The following is a 22,064-nucleotide window of genomic DNA, read 5'->3' on the forward strand; positions in this document are numbered from 1 at the left end:
AGATACATTTACAGGGAACACTGGGAATCATGAATGGTCTGGTCTCAAGTTTTGGCTGCTTCTGCTTCATTTAAAAGGCAGCTGTTATACTCTCATCACTGCCTATTATCCCATGAGCTACCCGCCAAGGGCTTCTCAGAGCTCTACAACGAACTACAGAAGAGTTACATTTTAATGTCAGTCAATTTTATTAAAGGAGAGAAGTAACTCTAAGCTCTCTCAATTGACTTTAAAAAGTTAAAGAACACAATCTCAACAAAATCATGGAAAATAGCAATTACTGGTTTTGAAGACAAGAATGTCCACTTTCACCTCTTTTATTGAACACAGTATTGGAACTCATAGCCACAGCAAATAAGTAAGAAAAAGAAATAAGAGGCATCCAAATTGGAAAGGAATAAGCAAGACTATCATCTGCAGATGACATGACATATAGCGAGAACCCTAAAGATTCCACCAATAAAACTATTATAACTGATAAATGGATCCAGTCAAGTCGCAGGATACAAAATTAATATTCAGAAATTGATTTCATTTTTACACACCAGTAATGAACTATCAGAAAAAGAAATTAAGAAAACAATTCCATTTGCAATTATACCAAAAAGAAACAATATTATTGGTAAAGAATAAGTTTAACCAAGGAGGTAAAAGACTTGTACTTGGAAAATTATGATACTGAAGAAAGAAACTGGAGAAGATACAAATAAATGGAAGTATATGACATGCTCACGGATAGGAGGAATTAACATTATTAAAATGTCCAAACTATCCAAAGCAATCTACAGATTCCACGCAATACCTATTGAAATACCAATGGCATTTTTCCCAGAACTAGAACAAATAATCTTAAAATTTATATAGAACCACAAAAGACCCCAAACTGCCACAGCAATCTTGAGAAGGAACAACAAAGTTGGAGGTATCACGATACCTGATATCAAACTATACTACAAGACTATGGTAATCAAAAGAGCATGGTACTAGTATAAAACAGACACATAGGTCAATGGAACAGAACAGAGAGCCCAGAAATAAACCCATGCCTATATGCTCGATTAATCTATGACAAAGAAGGCAATAATATGCAAAGGGGAAAGATAGTCTCTTCAATAAATCGTGTTGGGAAAACTGGACAGATACACACACACCCGCGCGCGCGCGTGAAACTAGACCACTTTCTTACCATATACAACAATAAACCCAAAAGAGATTAAAAACATAGGCAGTAAACTCTTTGACACTGCTCTAAGTAATATTTTTTTGAATACATCTCCTCAGGCATGAGAAACAAAAGAAAAATAAACAAATGAGACTATATCAAACTAAAAAGGTTTTGCACAGCAAAGAAAACCATTAACAAAACAAAAAGACAACCTACTCAAAGAGAGATGTTTACCAATGTCCATCCAACAAAGGATTAATATCCAAAATATATCAAGAACACATACAACGTTAACACCAAAGAAAAAATAATTCCACTAAAAAAATGGACAAAGTACATGAAGAGACATTTCTCCAAAGAGAATGCACAGATGGCCAATAGATGACTAATCATCAGAGAAATGCAAACTAAAACCACAATGAGATAGTACCTCAGACCTATCAGAATGGCTATCATCAATAAATCAATGAACAACTGTTGATGTGGATGTGGTGAAAAATTGCACCATCGTGCACTGCTGATGGGATTGCAAATTGATGTAGCTACTATGGAAAATAGTATGAAGGTTTATCAAAAAATTAAAAATAGAACTATATAAGGACCCAGGAATTCCACTTCTGGGTATTTATCTGAAGAAATCCAAAACACTAATTCCAAAAGATAAATGCATCCCTATGTTCACTGCAGCATTATTTACAATAGTCAAGATATAGAAGCAACCTAAGTGTGTCTATCAATAGACTGGATAAAGAAGATGTGGTACATATCTGTAACATATTACTCTGCCATAAAAAAATGAAATCTTACCATTTGCATCAACATGGATGGATCTAGAGGGTATTATGCTAAGTGAACTAAGTCAGACAGAGAAAGACAAATACCATATGATTTCACTTTTATGTGGAACCTAAAAGACAAAATAAACAGAACAGAAACAGACTCATAGATACAACAAACTGATGGTTGCCAGATGGGAGCAGAGGTTAGGGGCTGGATGAAAAGGTGAAGGGATTAAGAAAAACAAATTGGTAGTTACAAAACAGTCACAGGGATGTAAAGTACAATATACAGAACATAGCCAATAAATAATAACTATGTATGGTGCCAGGTGGTGGTAGATTTATCAAGGGAATTCATAAATTATACAAATGTCTAATTATTATGCTATACACTTTAAACTAATATAATATTGAATGTCAATTGCAATTGAAAAATAAAAATAAATATAAAAAACAATTACTAGTTTTGTCATATTTGCATGTGAAAAAAACAAAGGGGCTGCCAGGGTTTTTCTGTTCCTCAGATTTTAGTTTTTTGAAAAATATAATGCTAGGCTTCCAATGGACAATGTATGTACTATTAGTGTGGATCAAAATATAAGAAAAACCATACTGCAAGGTATTCTAGTAACATAATTCATGTAGAAAATCATATATTTAAAAATTTAATGATTAAGACAGACAATTCGTCTACAGCCATGCTACCCTGAACACACCCGATCCCGTCTGATCTCAGAAACTAAGCAGGGTCTGGTCTGTTTAGTACTTGGATGGGAGACCACCTAGGAAGACCAGGTGCTGTAGGGGTTAACAAAAAAAGAGAGAGAGAGGGAAGGAGGGAAGGAGGGAGAGAGGGAATGAGGGAAGTGAAGTAACCTTTCCTTCTTCTAGCAGAACCCAAGTTTTAAATGACCTGATAGTTCCAGGAAACTTGTCCAGGCTCCTCCTTGCTGCCCCTACTCATGAGTTACCTGTCCTTCGACTTGAGAAACTGAAAAAGTACAGCCAACACAATTACATGGACACAACCACTCACCAGTGCTTCACTGCTAAGCAAGGGGCCCACTTTTTTCAGTTCTGACGGGTGAAAACAGAGAACACAGCACAACTCTCAGGAAAACTGAGGCCTTCCTAAAGACCATAGGGGACGGTCACCCCTAGAAGAATCGGTGCAACTGCAGAGTAGGGCAGTGGGGTTCAGGGCCACCAACACTGGCTCAATGGCTTTAACCCTAAAAGATACCTGTTAGGGCAGCGGTTCCCAACCTTTTTGGCACCAGAGATCTGTGCTGTTCCTATGAGAATCTAATGCCTCTGAGATGGAGCTGATGCTGGGGAGAGGCTGCAAATACAAATGAAGCTTCACTCACTGGCCCACCACTCACCTCCTGCTGTGTGGCCCAGTTCTAACAGGACACAGATCGCTACCAATCCACAGCCTGGATACTGGAGACCCCTGAGTTAGGGGACAGTATTTCTAAAAGAATCTTTCAATCCTTCAATATATGCAGCGATAAAAGTCCAAGTCCTGACCTTGTAAAATTCTCCTACCTTCTGGTAGGCACAGAAGGTAGATATTTTCACAAGTTACAAAATATTTTTATTTAAGAAAATAGCCTTGAAAGCATATATCAATCAAGCCAAAACAGTCATTTTCAGAGGATAAACTTCTTGTAAACAGCATTTTCATCAATGGAAGTCTGACATTCAATTCCATCACTGACTGAGCTGCAGGCAAGTGGACATCTAATCACTATGGTGTTCCTGAAACACACACCCGGGCACCAGGTAAGAGACCCAGAAATCACTACCTGTGCCATGAAAACCCCAGGTCAAGGGGCAGGAAGGGCTTGATAATGTGGCAATAATGTGCATCTACGGTGAAAGCTGGGGGGTGGGGTAGGCTTCCCAGTGCCCTCTGGGCACCTGAGGCCACTTGTGGTCATAAGCCCAGGGTCCTCCACAAAGTCCTGGAAAGCAAAGAGGCCACTGAAGGTCCTGCAAAGAGCCAGTGAACAGCATTCCAGACAGGTGTGAATATGCGAAGCGTGTACATAGGACATGTGGGAAGTTAAGTGTAGCCACACAGGGCAGGACAGAAGAGGAGGCAGACCATGCCTACCATCTGTGTGTGATGGTGAAATAAGACAGTGAAGCCCAACTAAGGACGAGTTCACAGCAGGAAAGATCTCTGGGACTTGATACCAAGTTAAAACAAACAAACAAACAAACAAAAGCCACTCTGCTTAATAATGCATGTGGAATGTAACAAGGGGGAGGAAGGGTTAGGAAGGACACTCCCTAAAGGAACAGCTACCTCCTGCCAGGGGAAGAGGAATGATTGGAGACAATGATGAAGGGAAAAAGAAGGGGGCTTTCAGGTTTCACACCATGCACTTGTGAGTTTGAGAAACTTCTATTAGGATCATACTCACCTTGAGAACACTGTTATGAACATTTACTAGGGAGAAAAAAAGACTATACTTATCCATTGGGTTCTTTTTTAAGTTCAGAGTTCCTATATACCCTCCACTCAGCTTCCCCTAATGTTAACATCATATGTAACCACAGCAAAATTAACTAATTGCAAACACCCATGGATACCATGCTGTGAACAAATGCAGAAACCTTGCTCCAGTCTGACCTTCCTGCTCCAGCCCAGGACCTGCACTGCACTAGGAGTCATGATCCCTTGTTCTCCTAATTGGGTTATTTTTTAATGATATAAAATGAAATAATACTTTCTAAAATCACATTAAATAGAATGGAAGCAGTTTCTGCTTTGCACATAGATCTGTCGAATACAGTTTACCAAAAGCCCACAAGATGATTTTAAAAGGCAGAATGCTACGTACGTGTGTGTGTGTGTGTGTGTGTGTGTGTGTGTGTGTGTGTGTGTGGGTTTGTGTGTGTGGGTGTGTGTGTGTGTCAGAGTGGAGATATTTATATCAAGGAAGACATGATTTGAAGGAAATTATACAGAGATCTGCAGAGGTTCCCTTGGGTCTTCAGCAAACAGAAAACATCCCACAGGCAGGCAGAGAACCAGGATGAGAGGCAGTGCCAGGCTCCACAAGGCCAGATCACAACCTGAGCACTGGTGGAAGGTCAAAAAGGCCTCAACTCAGCCAGGGAAGCATTAGCCCACAACTGAGGAGGCCCCGCCTGCCTCACAAATCTTAAAAGCAAAACCTGAAAGAAGCAAACTGCTTCCTACAGCAAAGCTAAGGAATGCCAAAACTGTGCAGCATCCAGTGAGGCAAAACTCAGTGTCTGGCATCCAGATTTTCTCAGGCATGGAAGCCGGAACAATCTGAGCAAAAAAAAAAAAAAGGTATAAAATAAACATACACAAGTCCATACTGATGTAAATGAACAACTGAATAAATAAAGAGTAGCAGAGATAATCTTCCCCACAAGTAGCCCTTTCTCTTGCATGTGTACTAGATTTAGTGCTGACAATCTCAAGGGAAGAGGATGAAAGGGGAACAGTAAATGACAATGCAGGGGCCTTTATCATGTGACTGAGGTTAGCATCCCACGTGTCATGGTGACAGCACAGGCAGGCAGAGAACCAGGATGAGAGGCAGTGCCAGGCTACATAGGCCAGATCACGGCCCAGGCACTAGTGGAAGGTCAAAAAGGCCTTGACAGGATATGAAAAGAAGGCACTTCACTTCCATGGTCATCTCCCTACAAAACTAAAATCCAAGTCTACAGAAAAAACATCAGGCAAATCCACATGGAGGACATGCTACAAAGTACCTCGGTGGTGATCCTCAAAAATGTCAAGATCACAAAAGACAAGGAAAGACTGAGAAACCGTCTCAGGACGAAAATGAGGAGCCAGAACGACTAGATGTAGTGGGGGTGTGCTGACCAGAATGTTGGGACAGAAAAGGGACATTAGGTAAGAACTGAGGAAATCTGAGTAAAGTCTGCAGTGTAGTTAATAGAGTAATGTACCAATGCTGGTTTCTTTGTTTTGACAAATGTACCATGCATGGTAATGGAAGATGTCAGCAATGAGGGAAGCTACATAAGAGATACACAAGGATATGAAAAGAAGGCACTTCACTTTACTATTTTTCTGTAAATCTAACATTTTCCAAAAATAAAAAGTATATTGGAAAAAAAAAAACAGGCATATAATTAAGAAAATACAACACATGAGAAAAATCAATTGAATCCAAACAAGAATTGACCCAGATGGCAAAATTAGTAGATACAGACAGACATTAAACAGCTAACTATAACTGAGTTTGCTAATATGCAAGAACTTTAACTAGGGACATATTAAGTATGAACCTGTAGAGGTGAAAACTGCACCATGGGAGAAAAAAACCACACTGGATGGGATTAACAGGAAGACATTCCAAAGGAAAGATTAGTGAACTCCACTACCCTACTACGCTGAACAGAAAGAACAGACGATTGTGAAAGAAGATGAGCACAGCATCCGTGAACCCGGACAACCACAAGCAACTGAAAAGATATGTAACTGGAGTCCTCACGGGGGCTAAGGAATATTAAAAAAAATTTTTTTGAAGAAATAAAGTCCAAAAGTTTTCAAATTTTGATGAAAACTTTAAACTCAAAGATCCAAGGAGCTCAAAAAATCCCAATGCTAAAGAAACAAAGAGAACCACACCATGGTGCATCACAGAGATAAAAATCTTAAAGAACAGCCAGAGAGAAAGGCCACACAGAGAAGAAGACACAAGAATGTCAGCAGATTCTCAACCTGAGCACAAAACCCGGGAGTAGCACCTGGGATTCAACACCCACTGAAAACCTTCCCAAAACAAAGACCATGTGAATATACTAAAGACCATTCAGTGTATACTTTAAATGGGTGAGTTATTTCAATAAATGAGATTTCATATACACACACAGAAGAAATTTTTTTTTAATTTCAGACATGCAACAGCTGAAAAGAACTTTTCTGGATGGAAATAGGTATCTATAGTAAAATGAAGAGCACCTGAAATGGCAATGACACACAGGTAGATACATAAGACTTTTTCTTTTAAAGATCATCCACTTTTTCAAAAAAATGAAAACAGCAGCAATGAAGTGTGGGGCTTAAAACATGTGTAAAAGTGAAATGTAAGAAAACAACAAAAAGGCCGGGAGGGGAAACATGGACATACACCATTTTAAGGTACTTATACTGTAAAAGTGGTACTCAGCAGTAATTTAAACCTAATCATGCCAATATTCACACTAAGTATAAATGGTCTATACACCTTTTAAAAGAGAAAGATGGTCAGACTGGGTTTCTTTAAAAAAGCAGTACTCAACTGGAAGCTGCCTACAAGAATTCCTTTAAATATAAAGACAGTTTAAACTTAAAAAGATGAAAAGGATATAGGATGCTGATACTAGTCAAAAGAAAAATTGAAGTTATTTTAATATCAAAATAGACTGCAAAGCAAAAAATAGGTCATTCCATAATAGTAAAGAGGCAGATTTATGGAGAGGATGTAACAGTCTCAAATGTTTATGCCCCTAGTAACTAAGCTTCGAAACACATGAAGTAAAAAGTAACTGCACAGAGATATACACAAAACCACAAACATCACGTCAGAGATTTCAATACCCTTTTCTGAATGCAGCTGTCTCTCAGTATCCTCAAGGATTAATTCCAGGACCCCCCACAGATACCAAAATCCCCAGATGTTCAAATCTCTTATATAAAATGTGTAGTATTTGCAGATAACCTACATACATTCTCCTGTATACTTTAAATCGGCTCTAGATTACTTATAATAACTAATACAACATGATACTATGCAAATAGTCGTTATACTGCATTGTTTAGGGAACAATGACAAGGGGAATAAAGCTCTACGTGTTCAGAACAGAGCAACCAACATAGGCCTAACTACACAGTCAGCAATAATGTAACATTTTTTTCCCTTAAATATTTTCAATCTGCCTTTGTGGTTAGTTGAATCCCTGGATGTGGAATCTACAGATAAAAAGGGCCAGCTGTAATTGATAGGACAAGTACACAGAAAGTCAGTAAGGATATTGACTGCCCACTACTGAAGAATGGTAATAACACTCATGCCCTGATGGTACAGTTTAAGGTAGATTTTTCCCCTTTTCATGTTTTCTTGTATTTGCTATAATGGGTAGAAAATGGAAATAAGAAAAACAGTGTTTATTTTTTGAGAATTTGACAATGAACCTCCTGGTCCATTTTCTAAGCAAAAGAAAAGCAGTGAAGCACAGGCTAAGGTGCTTAAGGGATCTGTCCCTAATTCCGGAAGCATCTATTGAGCACTGACAATAGGCAGGCTGCATTATTAGAAAAAACCTGTCTTCACTGTACCTCAGAATCCAGCCGCAGAAGCTGATGTTTAATCCATCGTCTAGAACACACATTAACAGCTGAATCAACAACATGGACAAGCTAAGCTCATTGACAGCCCCGTGTCCAGGGCCTCCAATAACCCAGAACCTGTACTTCTTAAACACCAAACTCCTAGAAAACTCTCCAGAGGCAGCTTTTCCCTGAAACACTATGTTAGAAAAAAAAGATCATGGAAACTGATTTTAACCAAACCCATTACCTAAGCAAGAAAACACTCTCAAGAGTGAACCTGTGTCTAATCACCACTGGTGATCTTGCCTTTCATCTAAAATAAGTGAGTGGCTGCCTCCATCCAATTTAGCAAAGGCACTCTGATACCGAGTTACTTCTTCCTCACCCCTCCTAATGGATAAAGTTTAAAACCAATTAATTCATAAAACACTTTAATATCAACTCTCAAGAAGTGTTACACAAATTATTTCAAAGCACCAGATGGGCATAAGCCCATATCCATCCCAACAGAACTTCTCCCTGCCATCCCTGCACCCTTCTTGGCAGTCCTGGTTGTCTATTTAAGCTAGTAACATTGGATGTGGGTAAAGGGATGTGGATCTGAAAAAATTAAAAACTGTTCCTGGTGACAAATATGTCAACTGAATTAGAAAAAGGACATCCTCTAAAGGTCAGAGCCATGGTGACAAGGGTATCAATCAGTTCCCTGAGCTCTGCTGCCATCCACTAAACCTCCTGATACAGCAGCCCAGGAAAGATCTGGAATAAATATGCAGATTCCAAGACTTTGGAACAAAAGTTTAACACCATTTAGTCCTACTTGCCAAAGGGGAAAAACGTAACCTTACCACTCCTTGCATTCGTTTTGTTGTTGTTTTCTAGCTCATTTGGTCCTATCCCTTATACCTCAAACTGAAGGAAGTCACTTTTACAGAAGGTGGGGTAGGCTGGCTGACAAAAAGGAAAGACTCGTTTCAAGTTGAAACAAATAAAAATGACTACTAAATGGAGGTTTTAAACTCCTTAAGCCTCACCACAAATATCTGGAAATTAAACTTGACATCCTTGGCTCTTCTGAGGAGACTTCAGTCTAAAGCACATCACTGTTATTGCTTCTTCAGACCATTTTAAACCCCTAGAGTTACATGGGAAAAAAAGTAACATGACTGTGTGAGCTATACTTATTACGAGGCTTAAATATGTAATAATGTAGATTGGAACACAAGGCACCTTCTTTCCCAAAATAGGAAAATGACCTAGAATATCTACGCATTATCCATTCAAAGGTATCTACTGGTGTTAGTAGGAGAAAACTGCTTTTATAGATAGTCTTTTAATTTTTTAAAGAAAAAATCAAATCTGTATGTGCATGTGCGTGCGCGTGTACACACACACACACACACACACACACACACACACCCACCCATCCATGGAGGATTCCTATCTCAACTTCCTGTCCTGAATTATCTCCCAAACGCTGGATGTTTCTCTTAGCTGCCTATGGGTATCACTTCTCCCACTGGCACCACAGTTTCTCCAATCAGCCCCTTCTTCTGTCTCCTCTCTCCATAGCAATACCACCATCTCTCTAGTCACCACACCGCAAGGATTTGGTTGCCTGGCTTTCCAAGCCCCACATTCTGTGCAGCCTCCATTTGGCCCTCCATCCCAGAGCAGCCATGGAGACTGGACCTTGCGCCTGCCTTGCTGGGCTTCCTGCCGCACACCCCTCTTCCAATACCGGCTTCTGTTCACCATTTTTCAAGAAACTCCTAAAAATAATTAATTAATTAATTGATTAACAGAAACTCCTTAGTCTGGTGTTCCAACTTCACCTATGCCCCAAACCTTTACACACATTAAGGTATTCTCTGCTCTGGGCCCGTTCTAGTTCCTTCACCCAAAATTCCTTTTCTAATCTCCATCACCGTTTGTTCTAATTTTACTTATTACTCAAAACGCACCCAAATACTACCACTTCAGTGGAGCCTTTGTCAACACCAACCCCAAAACACATGGTCTCCTCCCTTCCCATTGCACACTTCCTCTCACAAGAGCTTCTGGCAGGTCTCTCTGTGGGCCTGACATCTTATTGCAAGGCTGTAAGTGCCTTGAGAGCAGGATGCCAGCCTCATCCACCTGTCTTCACAGGTGACAAATACCATGGCCTTGTGGAAGAGCATGCCCTGGAACTGCAGGAGTCCCACACACACATTTCCTTTTGTAAACTTCTATTTTCCTTCTGGAAAATAATGCCCAACTCAGAGGATCTTTAAGGATTAAAAGCAGCAGCAGCTGGCCCAAGGCTGACAGACAGTAAGCATTCCAGGTGCCATTACTCTTCATCCTGGAAATCCAGCTGAGTTTTACACAGCTCCTTGCACATGACAAGTGCTAAATATTTACTGAACAGAAAGAAATACACTGGACAATGAGAATTACCATTGTGATTTACCGTAAGTAGGTGTATCAAAAAATGTATACCAAAAATGAATAACAAAGAAAGTTCTGATAATAAAGATTGGCTTAATTCTGAGGGCTACAAATAAGGAAAGCTCAAACAACCAGCTGTCAAAAATGAAGTGGGTTCTGCTGACCCACAGTTGAATATGCAAATCCAGTGATTCTAGCACTTCCCAGGGATGCTCCTCTCTGGCCTCTTTCTCCATGTCCCAGATGCAGAGTGAGCTTCCAAAGAGAGCACTTGGGAGCTATGCACATAGTCCAATCAGAGGTGAGAGCAATTCACAGGGCCCACAAAAGATGACAGGAGTTCCTAGCCTGGTTCTCTCTACCACATAGCATACCCTAAGACTGCAATCCCAAACGGGCTTCCACATTACTGGAAAATAAATGGCCCCGAGTCTTCTAAGCCTGCCATACTACTCTCAATAATCAAGAAACTCCTCTTAATATAAAAATACCTCACAGAAAACTAAGAGTATTTTCCCCTCCCCATCTCAATAAAGCCTGAAAGAGATCATTTTCATACACAGGAGTTATATCTTATGATAGAGAGCTCCATTAAATATCCTTATAGAATTGCATGTCATAGTTTCATAGTAAATGGCCTAAAGAGTTAAATACAGGTTACTGAGTTATTGAAAAAAATGTCGAGTCCTCAGTTCCAATTAAAGCAGATCAGCTCTGCATTATAAGAAAGTCTATCTCAAGGTCTCACTGCAACCAATTCAGAGTTAGCAATTTTTTAAAAAAGACTAATAAAAGTTGAATATAAGAACTCTGTAACTTTAAAAAGTTCTCCACACCAGCAAATACATAATAATATAGTTTAAGCCACTGCAATCCAGATCATCGTAAAAGGTCTGTAAAATTTGGAAAAACAAAGACAAATTTTTTAATCATGTGACCAGGCTAAACTACAAAACAAGATTAAAGTAAGCCAAGAGAGGCAACATAATTGAAATAATCCAAGAGAATCAGGGTCTTTAAAAAAAAAAAAAAAACACGGGAAAAAAAAAAAAGATGCATGGTCAATTTTGAGGCAGCTTCTTAAAAGGAAGTTATGCAAGTAAACTGGATGAGCCCCAGGGAAAGACTGTTCCATGCCAGAGGAATGGGCTGGATCTCACCCAGCAAACTACCCCGGGAGCAGAATCCATGCCCCTGAGAGCAGGTTATCAATCAGGAACCGAGCCTGTACTGTGGGGCTTAGTCCATTTGCTACTGGTATCAACCAAAAACCAAGATGAAAAGAAGGGCAAACAGCTCGTGAGCCAACACACAACTGAGGATGTGTGAGGACACACCCAGGACAAACACAGACCCACTTTAGAATTTAATGAAAGGGGGTTAGTTTTTACATTTCCATGAGAACTGCAGGAGGGGTGAGCACTGCCAAGTGTCCCCTCTGAAAATGCAAACAAATTCATGAGCTATATACATGTACTGGGGAGAGGGAAGAGACACAATCAAGTTCTCTTGAGTCTATAAAATATTTAGTTATCAATAAGCATTTAGGCTGACTTAATTTGTTTAGCTACGTTTTCTCTTAGTACAGCTATTTCCAAAGTGCTGTCCAAGGACTCTTGGGAATCCCTGTAACCCTTTCAAAACCTTTTCTCATAATAATACTGCCTTTTTAGCTGGGGTGATAATGTGCACTGGTGATGCAAATGATGGTCCAATTTGCTTAATCACCTTCATGATGAAGCAATACATATTAATTTTATTAAAGTCAAAGCCGTTCATACTTGTCTTTGTCATATCCTATGACAAATGAGAAGTACACATGAAGCATTTCTACTGCGTACCAAATATAACCGTTCTCTCCAGCAAAAGCACTTTTTTCAGGGAACATCATTTTCTATGAAAGAATGATATACAAACTCCAGTTTTTCAGACGTGGGTATTTGACAGATCATTTCTGGAAAACAAAACAAGACTACCAGAGTTCAAGGAAAACACCTGACCTAATTTACTGCCAATGCTAAAATTCAAATGTTCAATCAAGTATAAGACTTCTGGAGAACTCCCTACTGTGAACAGATTGCTTCTAGTGGCTTAAAGACTCTTCTGATGAGAGCAGTGGCAACAAAAACAAAAGTAACTTTCTGTTGTAGAAAAATAAGTTCATCAGGAAGATCTAAATAACTTGGCAAACCAAAAACAGGTAAAATCATGTCGCAGTGCAAGGAAGACTGGTGGGTTTTGAATGCAGCTGGGAAGGAACAGCCCATGACTCAGTGGAGGTTCCAAGCTGACAATGACCATTTACCACACGACCATCCGTCGCGGTTTGCTGTCCTATCAAAGAAAAATTCCAAAATTATGTCAAGAAGCAATTCAAATACTCTTCTCTATTCCAATTACATTTTTCTTTGCATGCTTTAATGAAGCAATATATGACAGTCACCTTTTTTTGTTTTGGAAAATATAATTATTTTTAGTAAAAACGTGTTCTTTAGGAAATATGTAATGGGTTTATTATTCCTACTTTTAAATGGAATTAGTAAATAAACATTTTATCAGTAGATATACCTACGTAAACAAAAGTTCTCTGGACTCTTCATGTTTACAACATGAGTTCCTGAGATGAAAAAGTGTGAGGACAGAGCTTAGGACCCTGGGTATAAAAAGAGAGAGTGCTAGTCCAGGTCCCACTTCCATCGCAGATCTCCCCAAGCCCTTACCCATTACAAGACCCTTTTATTTGCGTGTCCCACTCCATGAATCCCACCCTCTGTAAAGACTGTCAACTGGATGAAAAGATGTACATATACAAAATCTGAGCATTTCTACCAAGAGGTGTCAGCTTTCTGATCGTCTCCCTGGGGTGACTCCAGACACCCACCACAGTGCTGTTCCATGTCAGGAGCACGGAGATGGGCCTAGCCCCACCAGGTAGACCTTTCTGTTGTCTGTGCTCCTTCTACAGGAAGAAGAAATGTAGCCACCTCAGACTAAGCACGTTTGAAGAGGAGCACAGCATGTTTGAGTAGCCAGCTGGGTGAGGACAGGGTACACTAGAGGCCCGTTTCCTCAGGCTGAGGCATAACTGAGATTTTGTCCCTTTTGCTCAGCAAGAATAAGACACACAATTTCAAACTTTATAGTGTCCTTCTATAGACCTACACCCAGTACTATCCTCTGAATATCAAGATGAAAAGGATCCAGAATCATGTGACATAGCTGTCTCCTAATTTACAGATGAGAATGAAGGCCTAGAGGGGAGGTTGAATGCACTGGTTCCAATTCATCCCAAGCTGGCTACCAGCCCAGGACATAGCCTTTCTCCCCAAGACACGTACTCTTGCCAGGTGGGGATTCTACCTCAGGGGAGTAGGGATTGGGGGTGGGGGGGGCACCTGAGCAGCAATCCTGTTGCTTCCTGAATCAGTATGCAGAGCTCACTCTCAAAAAATGACCAGAAAGGGCCATGAGGCCCCATATGTTTGAGTTAGTGAATAAAATTAAATTGTGTTTGGGAATCTGATGACATTTTGAAATAGCTAAAGACCCCAATACACTCTAAGTGTTCTAAACCCAGCTTAAGAATTACTAGTCTAGCGCTCCGGTTGCAGGACTCCAGGGATCCCCAAGCCTGAGGCCAATGCCACCAGGGCCACGAGAGTAGAAGGACTCATCTCTTTTTCAATAAAGTTGTTAGTCTAATTCAAAAAAGAATTACTAGTCTAGTCTCCAAAAGAAAAATTAAGTGGTGTAGGCAAAGGCACCCTGGCTTGATACAGTGGCATACACTTCCCAAAGAATCCCAGTGAGGGCCTTGCACCGACTCTGGACTGTGGGTATGCACCCCATAGAGACCCCAGAAAGACTACAGCCCAAGGAAGTTCTTTTCTCTTCCCCCACCCCATTACCAACTTTCAGTGTTTAAATGTTGTGGGAATGGTTTCCTCGCAAGGTGTTTCAGGTTATCCCTGAACAGAGGGCTGCATCATTCCTAAGCAATGTTCTCCTGTCACAGTCCAGGGCTCTTGGAACCAAGGGCACAACACAACAAGCCTTGGGTAAGAATACCTCCTCTCTTAGAGGCAGTTCACAGAGAGGTCAGAACTGAGTTCAGAGATCAGCAGCTGGCTTTGTTTATTGTTTACTTCTTCATCAGAGAAGACTAGAGAGAGACAATTAAACGTGACCCAAGATGCCCCTTTGTAGGTGAATGAATAAACCATGGGACATCCAGATGATAAACTAGTATTCAGCGCAAAAAAAAAAAAAAAAAAAAATTAGCTGTCAAACCATGAAAAGACATGGAGGAACCTTAAATACATATTACTAAGTGAAAGAAACAGGTATGTAAAGGCTAAATACTGTAGAATTCCAACCATATGACATTTTTGGAAAAAGTAAAACTATGGAGACACTAAAAAGATCAGCAGCTGCCAGGAATCAGAGAGAGGAAATGAACAATGGAGCACAGAGGGTTTGATGATGTGTCAATATAGGTTTAGCAATTGTTAAAAAAAAAAAAAAAAAAAGTACTACTCTGATGTAGGATGTTGATAATGGGGAGGCTTGGAGAGGGAGGATGTATATGGGAAATCTCTGCACCTTTTGTTCAATTTTGCTGTAAACCTAAAACTGCTCTAAAAAATGGTCTGGTTTTTTTGTTTTGTTTTGTTTTGTTTTTTGTTTTGTTTTGTTTTGTTGGGGTTTTTTTTGTTTTTTTGGTTTTTTTTAGAAAAAAGAAGGTGGTTCTCCTGCCAGAAAAACAAAATGTGCAGCAGGACAGGCTCACAGTACTGGGTCAGTTCCCAGGGAGAACAGGTCCCCGAGGAGGGCTCCAAGGAACAGAATGCCTGATTTACATAACAAAGGCAATCCCTTCCCAGGCCAGCCCCTGTCAAGCTTCACCCCCACCCAGTCAGCCCAGACATTCCACCTTATGACAACCCTCTAACCTCCAGACCTGCTTTTTACACTGTCTCTGACATCCTCAGGTTCAAAGTATAGCTGGTGATCTTTGCCCAATGTGCCAGCTAACTGTGCTAATGCCTTGCAGATGCCAACTAAGATGGAAAAGGAACAAAGGTGCAAGCAGACAAGGTCCCTTCTCCCGAAAATGCCAGAATTAAAATTTATAAGGCACATTATAAATTTCTCTCTAGATTACAAAGCCATTAAAAGTCATGTTTTGAAGATTAATGTCATGGGAAATTAGTGCTAAGTTTTTAAAATGCAGAATATGAAATTTTATGTACAGTGCGATCCTTATTTTGTTAAAAGCATGTAACATATTGAAAATTTTTAATTTAGATGTTTATCTTTGGTGAAATTATGTATCTTTTCTTTATATATTGTTAGTAATTGAATTGTGTCCCCCAAAAAAGATATGTTGGAATCCTAGGCCCCAAGTACCTCAGAATGTGGCCTTATTTGGAAATAGAGTCACTACAGATGTAGTCAAGATCATCAGGGTGGGTCCAAGGCCAATATGATTGGTTTCCTTCGATAAAGGGGAAATTTGGGTACAGACAGAGGCAAACAAAGAGAATGTCATGTGAGATGGGGTGATGCTTCTACAAGCTAAGGTATATCAAAGGGTGTCAGCAAACCAGCAGGAACTGAGAGAGGGGCCTGGGGAGATTCTTCCTCACAGACCCAGAAGTAATCAGCCCTGCTGACACCTTGGTCTTGGACTTCTGGCCTCCAGGTCTGTGGGAGAATAAATTTCTGCTATTTAAACCACCCAGACCGGCGTGTGACACTTTATTACAGCAGCCACGGCAAACTGATACGCAGGTTTTTTTCAGTGTGCATACGCTACTTCAATAAGACGAAAACCTAATTTTTCTAAAAGACACTGAACAGCATAACTCTTAGAATAAAGATGAGATTTCTACAGTTCACTGCAGAAAAGAACTACCTTTGAACAAAAGAAAGCAAGGGTATGGTCATTATGTTTGGATACCTACACTTTATTTTAATCAGCTCTTTGTAGGAAAAAAAAATGGAGGTTACCTTATCCATATTAATTCCTATTTAATTACACTCTTAACCTTAGCAAGCCTCAATAAGGTACCTGAGATTGAATGCTTCTTTAAATGGTTAGGCAGATGTTTTTTACTGACTCTACTAAGAGTTGTGGAGGTAAAAAGATAGAACTCATTTTTGGTAGTAGTTCTATCCCCTACTAATCCCAAATCAGACGCTAACCACCCAAACACCCAACAATAACCAAACTCTAACCACTCAAACACCCAACAACAACCAAAAAGTTGTTTTTGATTTCTTTTAAATTGACAATTTGGAACAAATATATTCAGCAAACTCTTAAGGCCCCAAACACGAGCATAACTGAAATGGCCTCAAGAGCCGAGATTACATGGGAAGAGGATGCAGAAGGAATGAAGTGATATGAGAAAGGGTATGACTCGAGGTTCTTTGGAAAAGGTAGTACTTCTTGAAGTGATGGGGGGGAGGGTGCAGAAAACATGCTAGAGGCATAAAACAGGGCCGCGCAGCACCAAAACCATCCCCACTAATATTCTGCGTGAATCTTCTCCTGCCCCGAGTCAAGTCTAGAGAGGGCTCTGAGGCCTCAACCCCAGGATTTCTACTGGGCACTGCCCTAGGAGGTCACCCAGATGACCCTAAAAGTAACTAATCCTAAATGGGACCTTTGAGTTATTATACACAGAAATACCATGAACTACACATTGTGAAATGTTCCTCAACTTTTCAGGTAAAATATTTCAAAGAAATTCTTCACTGACAGGTAGAATTCATACTCCTCAGGGCCTGAAATGTAGAACACAGACATGAAACATCTGACATGTGCCAACTCAGACCAGTCACAAAGAGGCTTTAAAATAATCACTGTGTGGACTCGCGACTGACTGGTCTTAGTGTGACCCTACAAGAACTCAGAACCTGTCTGTCTCAACCAAGTCTGAGACCACAGTGTTGCCAGCCTCACTTCCTGGGGCGGGGGGCAGGGGGGGTGGGGTTCCTGTGCTGTTTGGGGTAGCCAGGCTCAGTGTGGGGGAGTCAGCTCGAGAGAAGCAGATAAACTGAAGTTCATAGGAAAACTGAGGCCAAGGGCTCTGTAAAGTCCTAGGATACAGACAGTGACTTAACACATGTTCAACCAGGATCAGGCAGTGATGGAGGCTTAAAAAGCATATAGATATGCAGCAGCCTCCCCAGGAGGTGTCTGGAGCATGTCTATGTCAGGCACAGACAGGAGCCCAACTGTAAGATAACAGAACAGACAGAGCATGAGCCAAACCACGGCACAGGTACAACCAGAACTCAAAACAAGAGACAGCTCTCAGAGTAAACTGAGTAAGCAGTGGGCCAGGCATTACTGAGAGGACAAGTTTATTTAAGGAAAGGAGTCCTCTCAGAAGTCAACAGTCTAAACACAGTGCTGTACATGCCTCTTAGGCAGGAGGCTGCCAACAACCCCTAGAGGCTCGAGTGTGGGAGCCAGGGGCCCAGTGAATTCTCCTCAGACACTTCCGCCGAAGCACTGAATCCCGAGCAAACGTCTCTGAGACCGCCATAACTAAAGAAAATGGAACTGTGGGAAGGTAGCCAAAGGCAAAGAAAACACTGCCTTCACTGAAAACACTTAAAAATGTAGAAACCTGTTATGGCTCCCATGTAAAACTTTCCTCTGCTTTTAAAGGACTAATAGCTACAAAGTTTTATTTTGTTCTCCTAGTATCCTTCAGAAAATGTAACATCAGTTTAAAGGGTCTGGGGGGCAAAAGAGAAGAAGAGAATGAAACGTTGCCCTACAAGATGTCCCAGCATGGGCCCTGGTCAGGAACCTCCCAGGAGAGGAGGCATACACAGTTACTGTTCTGAATCCTGACTGGAGAATACGCCCCAGAGGGGTGTGTTTTTAAGAGCACAGAGGCTCTCCTCTCCCGACCCCACAGGGCTGTTCTGAGGATCCAAGACTTCATGTATCCCCATGGAGATTTGGTTTTCAAAATGCTCTCCAATAAGAGGCCACCATATAAATACACTGTTGACATCTGGCTGACATTCTTTTCTCTGGAGTGGGTAATGTGAACCTGTTAAGCAACAGTGATAACCACAGACCACCATTAATGCAGTTTGTTGTTTTAAGCAAAACTGAAATCAGACTTCCAGAAAGAAACATCTAATAGTTTCTCCTTTCTGTACCCCACCCCAGGGTCATAGTCAAGACCACAGCCCAAGGCTACTATCACATGCTCTCCTGCACAACCACCCACAGATTAACCTGGTGAAACTGCTGGGACAAAGGGGGAAGAAAAACTTAATAAAAACTTTCTCTTTTAATGTTTCTCTATGGTTATTCTTAAATGAGTTTCAGAGTAGTTCCCCCACCTCCCCAAATTTGTGCTCTCAAATAATTTTCACTAGCTTATAATAGATGCTCTACTTACGTAATAAAGGGAAGAGAAAATAAAGTATTTTGTAGTGCACACTTGCACAACAGCTATTTACAGGAGCCTCTCTTCATGAAGCAACTTTCCTGGCCTGCTTCCTGAGGACAGACTTGCTTCTGTCCAAGGCAAGGTGTGCACTTATGGCTCTGCATAGGAAACATGCAGGCTAGGAATTCCAAAGTGTCCTCAGGACTCAGACAGACCCCTCCAGCACCTAGGGTTTAAGTTCTTCACGTGTTCTCCCAGCACTTACCAACACATAGCATGCATTATAGTGAATCTCAACTGTTCCCCAGAAAAACTTCTGGCCAGAAAAATCACCAAGGTCTTAAATCAAGTTAACACTTTGTTTTCTGTTTCTTAATTATAAAAACACAGCAAGGGGTTAGTGTGGTGAGCTAGAAGCCCTTGAGACCCAGTTAACTTTGGGGTGAGCACATGCATCATGACAGTCAGACACATTTTATAACCACAACACCAACCAAAGGACGGAAATGTCCCCAGGCTAAACACAATGGCAGGAGCCCAGGCTTCATACCACCAGAGAGCACAGACTCACCAATATTCCCCCTGGGAGGAAAGTGGACCCAATTGTAAAACACCCAGTGTGCTCCTGGACTTATAGATAGTCCTGGAGAAGAACCTGAAGTTCGCAGTCCTGAGGAGAACGTGAGGGGTGGTGGTGCCACTGTGAGCTATGGAATCAGGAACTGCAATGAGGAAGACAGATGAACTCTTGATGTTTAGGGTCTTGGGGGGACAGAAAACAGAAGAACAGCACAGCAACAAGAAAACAGAGTTCACTAAACATGATATCTGCTGGGATAAAAGAATAAAGACCAAGAGTTCTTGAAAGAAGCTGGGCCTAAGCGCTTCTCTGGAGCTCACCAGCGCTACCACCAACCAACTGAGGACACAGGTGCACTACATGGAGAGGCGGATACCCTCCAGGAGGCAGCAGCAGAATGCAGTAAGAAAAAAGGTTGGGTCATTCGGAAACCAGCAGCCCAGAGAGAAGGTACAGTCTGAAGGGCAATAGCTTCGAAGGGAACCTTGAGAAACATCAGCACATAAGGAACAAAGATAGTTGATGGGAAAAACCTAACAGGAGATAATGTGGTCACAAAAGGTTTGAAAAAAAAGAGCAAGAATGAAGTTCAGGAAGCCCAGCAGGGCTAACCACTGCAGTGTGCACTTCTCACTGGCCATTGCCCCGACCCCAAGAGCATAGGTACCCACCTCGCCAGTGTCAGGGCCACTGGACAACACATGCAGAACAAAGAAATTAACTCCCTTGTTTATACCATAAGACTCCATCTTCTATTTAAATGGATTTTTTAAAAGGGCTCAAACTGATCAATTATTAGGTCAAGAATGAGGATGCTGATAACTGTGAGCCATTCAGGGCTGTCCTTCCTCAGCTACAGATGCAAGCGGTAGTGCTGCTCCCTCTAAAGTCGAACCCGGACAGGGATCCACAGGCACACGTGTGACCACAGACGAGGAACTAGAAGAGGCCACAGCCATGGCTGGCGGAATTCGGAGGGTGATGCACTCTTAGAATGAGTACTGGCATACACAGTTAGTCAGTAAACCAACACTGAGTGAGTTACCAGCTGGGAAACCTCACACCAGCTTCTGCCTTAGACTTCCTTTCCACCACAGTAGTGCTTTACAGAGGTTCTCCTGGGGCAGCAGGCTCCAGTAAGGCCAGATGAGATTAAGCCCTCAGGACCTGGATTCCATTATGTAAATGAAACAAACTACCGCCTAAGCAAGCCTTCCAAGTTTACTTAAGTCAGGATGCCATAGAAACAGGGGCAAGGAAAAAGTGTAAAAAGGTCAGTTGTGTGTAGGTAATCAACCTGACTGGACAGAAAAGGCCAGGATCAGGAGCTAGTTTCCGTGGTCAACAAAGAAGGAAAAGGATGGCAGGTATAAGGCCTCTAGAAAACAGGCTTCATCATGAACCCAAGAGCAGCTGACCAGGTTTCTTTTCCAGGCATACTTCGTTTTGCTGCACTTCACAGATACTGCATTTTTTACAAACTAAAGGCTTTGTGGCAACCCCAAATCGAGTTAAGTCTATCGGCACAGTTCTTCCATCAGTATCTGTTCACTTCGTGTCTCTGTGTCACGTTTTGGTAATTTTCTCAATATTTCAAACATTTCAATTATTTTATTTGTCACAGTAATCTGTGATCAATAATCTTTGATGATACCATTGCAGCGAAGATTGTTGAAATGACAACAAAGGATTTAGAATATTACATAAACCTAGCTGATAAAGCAGTGGCAAGGTCTGAGAAGACTGACTGGGAAAGAAGTTCTACTACAGATAAATGCTATCAAACAGCACTGCATGCTACAGAAAAATCATTTGAGAAAGAAAGTCAATCACAGATGTCTTATTTTAAGAAATTGCCACAGCCACCCCAACCTTCAGCAACCACCACCCTGATCAATCAGGAACCAACAACATGGAGGCAGACCCTCCACAAACAAAAAGATTATGACTTGATGAAGGCTCAGATGATGGTTAGCATTTTTAGCAATACCAATACAGTATTTTTAAATTAAGGGTTATACATTGTTTTATAGACAATGCTATTGCACACTTAATAAACTTTTATATGCACTAGGAAACCAAAATATGTGTGACTTGCTTTATTATATTCATTTTATCATGGTGATCTGGAACCAAACCCACAATATCTCCAAGTATGCCTGTATTGTTTCCAGGCTTTGCTCTGGACCTGGCACATTTTTTAAGCACATTATATCTGCCCAGTAGCATAGCTCTGGGTACAACAAGCAATGGGACTTAAATTTTAACTTTCCCACCATACACATGCAGACCTCAAAAATGAGCACACATGCCTACAGCATAATCATGGTACAAGTTTAAAAGAGGG

At 41.0% G+C, this 22,064-nt stretch overlaps 1 protein-coding gene and 1 pseudogene across 6 annotated transcripts in view; one reads left to right on the forward strand and one right to left on the reverse strand.

Moving 5' to 3' along the window:
- The window catches only part of ANKRD11 (ankyrin repeat domain 11), a 129,945-nt gene that overhangs the window by 101,160 nt on the left and 6,721 nt on the right, over nt 1-22,064 (reverse strand). The gene's annotated exons all lie outside the window — the stretch shown is intronic.
- Nucleotides 2,633-2,751, forward strand: LOC112474749 (annotated as a pseudogene).

This window comes from Pteropus alecto, unplaced genomic scaffold (assembly GCF_000325575.1).
Source record: "Pteropus alecto unplaced genomic scaffold, ASM32557v1 scaffold7, whole genome shotgun sequence".
NCBI classification, from domain to species: Eukaryota; Metazoa; Chordata; class Mammalia; order Chiroptera; family Pteropodidae; genus Pteropus; species Pteropus alecto.